The sequence below is a fragment of the Marmota marmota genome, unplaced genomic scaffold (genome assembly GCF_001458135.2).
Source record: "Marmota marmota marmota unplaced genomic scaffold, marMar, whole genome shotgun sequence".
NCBI classification, from domain to species: domain Eukaryota; kingdom Metazoa; phylum Chordata; class Mammalia; order Rodentia; family Sciuridae; genus Marmota; species Marmota marmota.
The window spans coordinates 63,946,170-63,957,214 of record NW_025999968.1 but is presented as its reverse complement, the minus strand read 5'-3'; the positions used below and the strand labels follow the sequence as shown (position 1 = coordinate 63,957,214).

Sequence of the window (11,045 nt, the reverse complement as noted above, 5' to 3'; positions counted from 1 at the left end):
TTCTTTTTTTTTTTTTTTTTTTTTAAACTTCCAGTGCTGATAATTGAACCAGGGCACTCTACTGAGCTACATCCCAGCCCTTTATATTTTTATTTTATTTTGAGAGAGGGTCTTCCTGTATTGCCCAAACTGGCCTCAGACTCAATCCAGCCTCAGCTGCCCGAGGCTGAACCTGGCTGGAAAACACTTACAAAAAGAGCTTCATCATTTATAAAAGAGATACAATGACAATATGAAAACATGGCTGAGCAGGTAGAGTGCTCAAAAGTGATTGACATGTAATGTACAATTAAAAACATGAATGTTTCTCAGTGAATCTTCTGATAATCCAAGTAAAATACTAAAGGCAAATTTATTCATAAAAGCACTGCCAAACAGTGGCAGAAATCTAATTAAAAGAGAATCTCCAAAATTAGCAAAGGAGCGTGAGCATGTCTGCCTCTGGTAGTGCTACTCTGGAAGTGCTGGACTCTGGACGTCCCCGGGAAAGCCAGCACAAGTCAGGAGGCCAGGCTGCTGCTACCCAAAAGCAGGACTTGGTTCCTGAGCAGTATGACGATGTAAATTGTTGCTCCACATTTTTACTGGTGCACTGTAGTGGCACATAATGGTGGGATCTGCTGCTACAGATGCTTACATGCCCACAATGTAACAATATAATCTGGATGATATCCCCCCCAGTATTTCCCCTCCCTCCCTCCCTCCCCCCTTTCCTCTATTGATGTCCCTTCAATTTTCATGAGACCAATCTCACCCCTTTCTTTCCCTTTTTCCTCTCTAGCTTCTACCTGTGGAAGAAAACATAGGACACTTGACCATCTGAGTTTGGCTTATCTCGTTTAACATAATGTTCTCAAATTCCATAAATTTTCCCACAAATGACATCATTTCATTTTTCTCTCTGACTGAATAAAACTCCATTGTGTATAAGCCACATTTTCTTTATCCATTTATCTGTCAATGGACACCAGGCTGGTTCCATAATCTGGCTGTTGTGAACTGTGCTGCTAGAAACATGGGTGTGCAGTTGTCAGTGCAGCGAGAGGACTTGAATTCTTCAGGGTCAATGCGAGGAGTGGTACAGCTGGGTCACAGGGTGGTCCTCTTCCTGGTCTTTCAGGAGACTTCATACTGCTTTCCATAGTGGTTGGACTAATTAACCATCTCACCAATGGCGTGAAAGTGGAAAACAACTTCTTTTAACAGACATTCTGGCAAAGGAACGCTAACCAAAAGCCAGGGTGGTCAGAGTGCAGGTCCTGCCTGCCCACCCACTTCCCAGCTGTGACCTACCTGAGCGGAAACGTTCATCCCTGGAGGTGGTGGGCCGAGACCTCTGTGGCTGGAGTGCAGCAGTGGTCAGTGAAGGCCCAGGGACTCTGTTCTCTGATTGCAGACATGGGTCTACCCCTAAAACACAATTTTTGGAAATATCTTGTATAAACAATTTGCTTTTTCAGTTATGAAAAAAATTCCACTTGAAACAGCAAGTATTTGTTACACATGGCCAGCCCCCCTCCCCCCCCACACACACACACGTGGTGCTCAACCTGGTGTGGTATTTGATCAAAAAGAGCTGCTGACCTGGGATCAGAGTATGATGCAGTGCTCACTAGGACATTCATACTACCTCTCCCCTCCCCACCGGGCCAGGCCCCACCTCCCACTCTCCATCTGCAAGGGTGACAGTGACAACTCTCAGGCACCTGGACAGCACAGCACCAGCAGCTCAGGGCAGATGCATGGGCCTTGGGTCTCTTAGGCAGCAGTTTATCTACAGAGTGGCCCTGAAAAGCCCACCCCTGCAAGTGACTCTCCTAAATGTGCAAGACTTATGTCCCTTGTTCTCAGAGCACTGTCCATGGTATCAGAAAATCCCAGGTGAGAAACAGCCACCCACCACCAGGGGCCCAGCAGCCCTTAGCTACAAACAGAGAAAGTGGAACAGAGGAGGAAGAACAACAGAGCAGCACTGCCAGGAGAGGTACCCAGGGACGCAAGGCCAGTGCATGGGCCTAGCCTGCCACTTAACAGGGCCTCCGGCCTGTGGCTCCCACAGCCGGGCTCTGCACAACAGCAGGAAACAGGCCACCCTCTCCACATGCCTCACCAGCCCTGACCACAGCCACTGAGGGCGGTGAGCAGGGTACAGGTGCACAGGATCACCCTCCGTCTCATTGCTGCTTGAGTCCTGATGGTGGGTGTGACACTTGTTAACAGAGCAAAGCAAAACCAATAGTTGGGATTCAACAAAAATAATGTGTTCAACCTCAGGCCTCTCTTCCAAAATGTCTCGTTAACTGACCAGCAGCATCCCCGCCCCCATGGCTCTTGACTACACTTTGACAAGACGCAGAGTCTGCCCCTACTCAAACCTGGTCAGCAGCCACTGTGACGAGCAGGGTGGCAGAAGCAATGTCATGTGACTTCCAAAGCTGGTCATGGGAAGCAACACAGCCCTACCTGGCTCCACCAGGATTCCTGAAGTCCAGCACAGGGAGCCACATGCTGAGGAGCCATGCAGGAGTCTGTGGGCCCAACAGCCTTGCGGGGAGGCCAGTCTCATGCTCCCACTCTGGCTGGGCAGGTGGAGTGAGCACTCTCCGAGGTGACTGAGGCAGACCAGAGGCTGTAGAGGGGCTGCTCAAACACCAGCTATGGTGTTACATTGGAAATCATGCCAAGCTCCTCAGAGTCCGAGCACACGCGTGTCTACATGTGTGTTCATACATACATCAACAGCACAGAGCAGGACTCGTGCTGTGAACAGGGCGGGCTCTGGCACGATGGAGGGACCCAACGTAAAGTACAGACGTTGGACACCCTGGTGCTTATACTCCCAAACACAGCACTTCCAGCCTCCAGGATAGACTCGTGTGTTTAAAAACATACAAACAAAACCCACTCTGAAACTACAGGATCAAAGAGAAGACCTGTTTTTAATTTTCACGGCCATCAAGAGGTCATCTGTCACAGTGACTTGCACTCCCACAGCGAGGTCTGAAAATGCATTTCCCCTTGTCTTTGACAGCACCAGGCACCATAAGAGGTAAGATGTCTGGCCATTTGATGAGAGAGATGGCTCCCTTCAATCTGCATGCATGTCCATGTCCACGTCCACTCACGAGGTGGACAAATCTTCATGTTCATTGCCTCCATTTCCTCCACTTTGAATGTCCATTCACTTTACTTGGCTGATGAGTCCTTCAGAAGGAAAGTGCACCCCCTGGCCTAGCACTCATCCCCAGCCCTTGGGAATGAGATATTTTTCAAACTTCAAAAGAGAAATACTGTTTGGAAGTTTGCTGGGGCCCCTTCGGCTGTGGCTCTCAACACTTCAGAAGGAAAGTGCACCCCCCTGGCGTAGCACTCATCCCCAGCCCTTTACTCTCCTCCTCCAGGCCTCCAGCCTTGCCTGCAAAGACAACCCCACTTGAAGGCTACTCTCACATACTCCTGGTGTTTGCAACTTTCATGGTTAAGAACGTTCAGAGCTTTGATTTTCTGAAGTCCATGCTCACTGATGGTGTTCTCCAGGGCAGGCCAGCCACTGAGTAACCTTTGCTGGCACCCATGCACACACTGCAGACCTCTCGTGCACCCAGCCACTGTCCCCACCTGAGGTTACTAGGAAGGTTAGTGTCTCCAAAATCAGGCCTTCCTCACTAGCATTGTTTCAGAAATTGTACTGGCTACTCTCAGAACTCTTCTTTCTCCTTCTACAGATTATTGCTTCCAATTCCAACTTTAAGAAAAACACCATCCACTGATATTCAGACTGAACAGCAATATGCTCACACATTGATTTGGAAACTATCAGTTTAACAATACTGTTTTTCCACTAGAAAACTTTCATGTTTCTTCATATGATAGGATCTTGGTTATTTCTTCAAAATAGATTTTATAATTCTTTTTTTTTAAATATTTTCTTAGTTATATATAGATACAATATCTTTATTTTATTTATGTTTTAATGTGGTGCTAAGGATCAAACCCAGTGCCTTACATGTGCTAGGTAAGTGCTCTACCACTGAGCCACAACCCCAGGCCTAGATTTTATGATTCTAATGTAAATTTATTATTTCTTGCAAATCTATTAATAAGTATAAGACAATTTATTTTGTTGGGAATGAGATATTTTTCAAACTTCAAAAGAGAAATACTGTTTGAGAAAAGCCATTGATTCTTGCATGTCTGCAGCCTTTGTACCTATGAAACTGAAAACTCTAATAATAAGCAGTCACCTGGGTTTCCGAGTTATAAAATAGTCACCTACAAAGGGACAGCAGCCTTCTGCTCCACTGCTGTGGTCACCAAAGCAGCGTGGAGGGAGTGAGCTCTGCGAGTGTGTGTTCACCCCCAGGGTGGGAGCAGCAGGCCACGTGTGCAATCAGTGTGTATCTGCTGAGTTTTGGCAAACAGGCTTTAAGAGGTTTCAAAGTTTCCTTCAATTCCAATTTGACTCTGTTTGGGTTTTTTTGCATGAATACATATGTGGCATTTAAAGAGTCCCCTCACCACTCTTTTTGTTGATCTATTATAAAATATATCGTTCTGCATGATGCTCTGTGCCGGTCCTCACAGTCATCTGCCATGACCATCTCTCATTCTGCAGCCTGTCTTCTTCGTCTCTTGAGGGAGACACTGTCCATTTTAACATAGTCCAACTCTTCCACCTTCCCCCTTCTGGCTGCTGCTAGGGAGCGCCTGTGACGTCAGAAGCCCCTCCACCTCCAGCAGCGACGACCTCCTCTAAGGCCTTCCACAGGCGGCACGGTATCTGAATCTGGCACTGGGCCTCACACATTTACACTGACCTGTGTGTCCAGTGTCGTACTTCACACAGGGACAGGCAGCTGTGTGGGCACCCAGCTGGGAGGCCACCTCTCCCATGGGCCAGGTCTGCAGCGTGAGCACCAGCATCTGGGCTGCCCCTGCCCACCACTGCAAAGTCCCACAGTGACCACAGCTTTACAACAGCTGTCCACATCTGGCAGGCAAACCCTCCTATGCTGTCCTTTTTGGAGCATATTTTAGAACCCTTCACCTACACGTGGATATGAATTTTGGAATTAGCCTGTGAAGTGCCACACAAAAGAAAACTCTTGAAATGTCAATGTAGCGTGGGAAGATGGTTTTATGACGTCCGCCCAGCACGAGTGAGAAAACTGTGCCTGGCCATCCCCAGGTAACAGCAAGTCCTACCTGGAAGGAGATCTGACCACATCAGGGCTGCCAATCACAGTCTGGGCCTCTGGATCCCACTATCTAATGTCAGACACATTACTTTTCCAGTCCTTTATAAAATATGTTTATATCCAAATCCAGTTTTCAAGCCAAGCTTAGTGAGCAGTATAATGCTGTAAAACGCCTATTGGTAGAGACCCTACCTTGGATGAGTGGAATGTAGCGAGCCAGGAGCTTGGCCCTTTTCTTCTCATACCCTTTTTGAGTGATGTCACCTAAAACAACAAGGGAAAAGATAATTACATTTCTTCTACACCTTAAAATTTTTTTACTAAAAATTAACATATAATTGAAAAACTGGACACCATGTTAGCATCTTCCAAGTGGGAGGGTGGCTCGGTCCACAGGTGGATCACTCAGCCAAAGCAGCAACACTGGTGGCACGCACAGCCACATGGACAGGCCTTGTGCTCAAAGGCTGCACACCAGCTACTCCACGCACATGGCCCTGGAAGGCCAAACCACAAGACTGGAGTAGACAGGGCTGCCAGTGCTCGGAGGGGGGAAGGACTTCATCAGAGGACAGGACAGCTGGGTGGTGGAATTGTCCTACAGCCCAACTGTGGTGGTGGTTACACAATTGTATGCATTTGTCAAAAACTCAGAACCATAAGCCAGGAAGGGCAAATTTTATTATAGGTAAACAATACTTGAATTTTTAAAAATTGTGAACAGCATCCCCTGGGAGCTAGTCAAAAATGCAGACTGGGGCCATACCCCAAACTGACAGCATCCCCTAAGACAATCACCAAACTCCTTACATAATTTTCGTGAATGTTCCAGTTTTAGAAGAATCAGAAAAAGGGGCCCACAGGACACGGACCCCCGCCCCAGGCCAAGCAGTGTCCCTGGGTGAGAGCCTGGGAAAAAGGACTGATGCTCCAATAAATTCCCACAGAGCAGAATAGGCTGAGAGCACAATAAGCCACCCAAGAGTGAGAGAGGTAACAGGTCTTCAAGGAAACCCAGTTTGTTTGTTTGTGGTGCTGGGGATCCAAACCAGGGCCTCATACATGTGAGGCGACACCCCAGCCCATGGGAACACTCTTGATCTAAGCTGCTATTTGGTTCCTACACAAAACTAGAAATGCTAACAGTGGATCTTCAATGTTTTTCTGTAGACTTTCTTTAGGCCAAAAATGCATATTATAACAAATTTACAACCAGCTTTAAGTACAACTGCATATTAGTACCACCTCCACTGCTACTATTCTTCAAATTTTTAGTGTTTGGTAAGCATTCCTCCACTCGCTTCCATCTACCGTCCCTCCCTAGATAACACGAGCAGTGAGGGTAGTCAGAAGACAGGGGCTGCTGTCATTCACTGAGTGCTTACCCAAGTATTTCCTTCAGATGAATTCTTGAATTTACCTTGACTATAGGGTTTGATTGCCCATATCTAAGTTGAGCCTCATTGGGAACTCTGGGTGCACATTAATATGCAGAAGAGGAGCCTGAGGCCATGGAAAGCCAGGACTGCGGCACAGCCCAGCAGCTGCTCAGGTTCAGGCTGGGCTGCCACACGCCCTTCCCACTAGGCAGCCCACCCTCCTCCAGAGCCCACTGAGGACAGCAGCCTACACAGCTGGGCCCTCCCCACAGCTCTCCTGTGTCTCCACTCTCCCTTGATGCACACCAAAAACGTTTAAGGCTCTTGGTTAATGCAGACAGGGATTCTGTTGGCTCAATACTATAAGAAAGGATAACAGAAAGATATACACATGGTTCTTTAAAATAGCCACAGTCGACATGCTCAAGAACTTAAACAAAAAACATTACCGAGATAAACTGAGGAAGACCTAAGGAAATGCACAGATATGCCACTTTCATGAATCTGAAAACTCAAAACTGCAAGGACATCATTTCTCTACCAAAGGATCTTCAGTCAGTCCAATCAAAAGTCTTACAGGTTTTATTCATGAAAACGGACAAGCTATTCTGAAGTCTATGTGGAAACAGAGAGCCAAGGTTAGCTGCATCAAGCTTGAAGACATAAAAAAGGACAAACTTGCTGTCTATTTATGCAGTGGACTGATAAGCTACAGTTGAAATGGCAGCTGAGGAGACAGGAGGTGGGGGCAGATCCTGTCCCCAGCAGAGGGGAACTGCAGCTCCCTAAACCCAGGTCCTGGACGCACAAGGACAAAAATGAAGACTTCTCTCACTTCATTCACATAATTCAGCTCCAGATGGTCCAGAGAACAACAGCGCCTCTTAAAAAAAAAACACACACACAGGAAGTGTCCTCCTGTCCTGGGGCAGGGAACCTCTTAAACAGGAGGCCCAGGCACCAACCTCACAGAAGGTGAAGACAGTAATTCAGAGCCTAAGGAGGAAGCAGGATAGTGAGAGAGATGCCTCCTTCTGCAGGACTGTGCAGACCAGGCGTGGGGGCTGGTGACCTTCCTGCTTATCTTAAGGGAAATCTATCCTCTCACAGTTCCAAGGTTCAGAAGTCTGAATGAAGTCTCACAGCAGGCCTAGCCTGGCTCAGTGCTCCAGGATAAACCACCCTGGGCTGCTCTGCTCTGGGGCTGCTGGCCTTCCTCCCGTGGCTTGCCAGTCCACTTACCTGCACACTCACAGGACCCTCTGCCTCCTACCAAGCACACTGTGACAACACAAAGGATCTACCAGGAAATCTCAAGCAAGATCCCTAATCACAATCTGTAAAAACCCCTTCTAGAAATAAGGCAGCACTGATTCCAGTTTCCAGGGATGAGGACTTGCTACTTTTGTGGCCACCACTGTGAACACTGCAGTGGACAACCAATCTCTCTCTCACACACTCACAGTAGTTAAGGTGCCTGTGTTTCCTCAATCTGCCGCAGGTCAATGACTGTGGACTCAGCCTGGCCATTCTTTCCCAGTGACTTATATCATCTTGGTGCAGAGCAAGGCTACAAGTGCCACCTGGGGGCCAGGACCACTTCTCCCAGGGAAGACCCCCCCATGCTGACCACTTCACACCAGTGATGGCCTCTGGGGGTCAATAGTGGCTCTCACAGTTCCTGCCCGTAGTGCTGCCTGCCTCTGTGCCTCCGGGACACCAGTGCCCACAAGGCCCATCAGTGATGCTGGGGCCTACTTGAAACTGCCCTTTCTCTATTTGTTTACAAAACAGTCCCAGCTACACAGGAGGCTGAGACAGGAGGATCAGTGAGCCCCAGAGTCAGGGGCCCACAGGAGCAACACAGCAAGACCTCATCTCAAGCAAAACAAAAACACCCCTGGGGGAATACACCACAGTGGTCAGACAATGCCAGTGTCAGTCAGTCAGAATGGGCCAGAGCTAGTGTATCAACACAATCTGGCCTTAAGAACATGTGTCCATAAGGTTTTAGACATGCAGACAGCACAACAGATTGTTTAAGCACATGTGGGAATTGGGGAGAAGCTGGGCAGGGAGGAGATGGAATCCGAAAGCTGTGCTTCAACTCTGTAACGGTCCTCTAAAAACAGATCTGAGCTGGGCGCAGTGATGCACACCTGTAATCCCAGCAGCTCGGGAGGCTGGCAAGTTCGAAGGCCAACCTCAGTAACTTAGGAAAACCCTGTCTCAAAATACAAATAAAATGGGCTAGAGATGTGGCTCAGTGGTTAAGCACCCCTGGTTTCAATCTCTGGTACCAAAAAAAAAAAAAAGAAAGAAAGAAAAAAGATCTGAAATTCATGTGGCAAAATCTTAATTTTTTGAAAAGTTGGGTGGTAGATACATGGGTTTGTATACCATACACTTCATAAGTTTTCTGTATGTTTGAAATAGCTCACAATTAGAAGATAATTAAATATGAACCAGTCATTCATGTCCAACAGCTTCTGTTCCCCTTTCTCTCTCTTTAGTGCTGGGGGTTGAACCCAGAGCTTCACACATGCTAAGGGCATGCTCTGCCACGGAGCCACATCCCCAGCCCAACAGTTTCTAACATTCCGGGGTCAAGCTGACTTCCGTGGGCAGCTGGACTGCATCTTCTAAGGACCAGCAGCACCTGCTCAATGTGAAGGTTTGCAGTATTTCCTACAGTGCTCATGAGCTCATGTAAATTAACCCATTTAACTGGAGAAAGACCCTGAATGTGCACTTGGAACGTAAAGGCAGACAGAGAGTAGTGTCACAAAGAAGAGTAAACGGGGTTTTTCCATAAAATCATGGCTTTTCCCTGACAAGGCAGTTGTCAATTACACAGCTATGTTGTACACAGCTCCCTTTTAAAAGAGCAGGCATTAATGGAAAAATGGTTTTCAACATTGAGTAGCAAGCTGAAGTCACACTACAGCATCATCCTCCTGGACATTCCTCATCAGAACCTAGATACCTGGGCTGGGCATGGAGCTCAGTGGTAGAACACAGACCAGACGTGTACAAGGCCCTGGTTCAATTCCACAGTGCGCGCACGCGCACACACAAAACCCATTCCTAGAACTTGGGCCACTCCTGATACTGAAGGGCTCACATCACCCACTCTGACGTTCCCCAACCTGTTAGTGGCAGCGCTCGTTCTAGTGAACACCTCAGAGGACTAAGAGCAGAAGAGCTGCCCACGAAGTAGCCTGTCCTGTGTGCCTGGTGGTACCTTCCAACAGGTGTCTGTCCTCAAGCCAGGAAAACCCCCACCCTGCTACCCACAACTCCACCCTGGGCTGAGCCCACTGGTTCTCTCTGCTGGCCAGACCGCACTCATGCTTAGGCCTGCCATTCTGACTTCCCAGGATCTAGGCTGCTGTCAGTTTATTTATTTTCAGATTTTAAAAATCTCTTCAATCATTCAGTGAGATTTGGAGGACAGTCACCTTTACTGATGGGTGGTCAGAGAAATGACCAGGAAGCTCAAACTCCACAAATGTCTCCTCCTCCCAAAGCCCTCCCCGGCCTCAGCGCACAAGAGCCAGGCTGCACCCTGCCCCGTGTGGGTATGGCTTCCTGAGGTTCCTGATGCCTCCTAGCATGACTCAGTTCTTCCAAGGGGGAAGCTTGCATTCCGATGACTTCCACATCCCCCTCTAGCCAGCTTTCCAGGCACCTCTGCATCTCAGAGATGGGGCATACCTTCCTGGTGCTCTGTCTCTCTGGTGGCAGAAGCCCCACCTCCCAGTCACTCTTTCGGAAGCTCCAGGCACACAAACCCTGCTGGCTCCACTGTGAACACCTATCCACCCCAGTGGCTCAGCACTGTACAGTTGCAACACATTCTTTAAACCAACTCTTCTGTTCCCGTTCTAGACCCTTCAATCTACCTTTCAAATACTACCAAAATAACCTTTGTCAATCAGTGACAGAAGCCCAGACAAAGGTTATAAAGTAAGAACAAAGGACAGGCTGCTAGTGTAGATTAATCTGGGCTCAAAAGGAAATAAAATGCTAATACCCTCAGGACCCTTCCCCCTCCTCCACACCTGTAGTCAAAGCTATCTGCCTCTGGGAACTGTTCCTCCAACAAGCACTTGTTAGTGAAGTACCTCCTGGGTGGCTCCCTACCCGCCCTTCTGGGCAGGTAAAGAGAGGTTCCCCTGGAAGGCTCCTTTCTCACGTTTTGACACTGTAGGCAAGATAAGAGAAGGGGGCATAAGAAAGGATAAAAAGGGTAGGACAGCCCACTCTTAGGGCACCAGCTCCTCTATAGAGGAGTTCCTCCCACCCCTTTCTGTTCTATCCTTTAAACAAAACTTTTTGCTCTAGCCTCAGCATTGCTCAGGTGTTCAACCTCTGACATGGGGGAAACAGAACCCAGATCCTGATTTTCAACACAGGCTTCTAACACGGGTGTCATCTCTGGTCTAATAATAATAATAATAATTAT

General features: G+C 48.0%; 1 protein-coding gene across 1 annotated transcript in view; it reads right to left on the bottom strand.

Annotated features, from left to right (window-relative positions):
- The window catches only part of Dip2a (disco interacting protein 2 homolog A), a 65,490-nt gene extending 64,086 nt beyond the window's left edge, over nt 1-1,404 (bottom strand). Inside the window, exon 1 of the mRNA XM_015478884.2 lies at nt 1,294-1,404. The gene's annotated coding sequence lies outside the window, so the exon portion shown is untranslated. The remainder of the gene's footprint in view (nt 1-1,293) is intronic.
- Nucleotides 1,405-11,045: the final 9,641 nt, after the last annotated feature.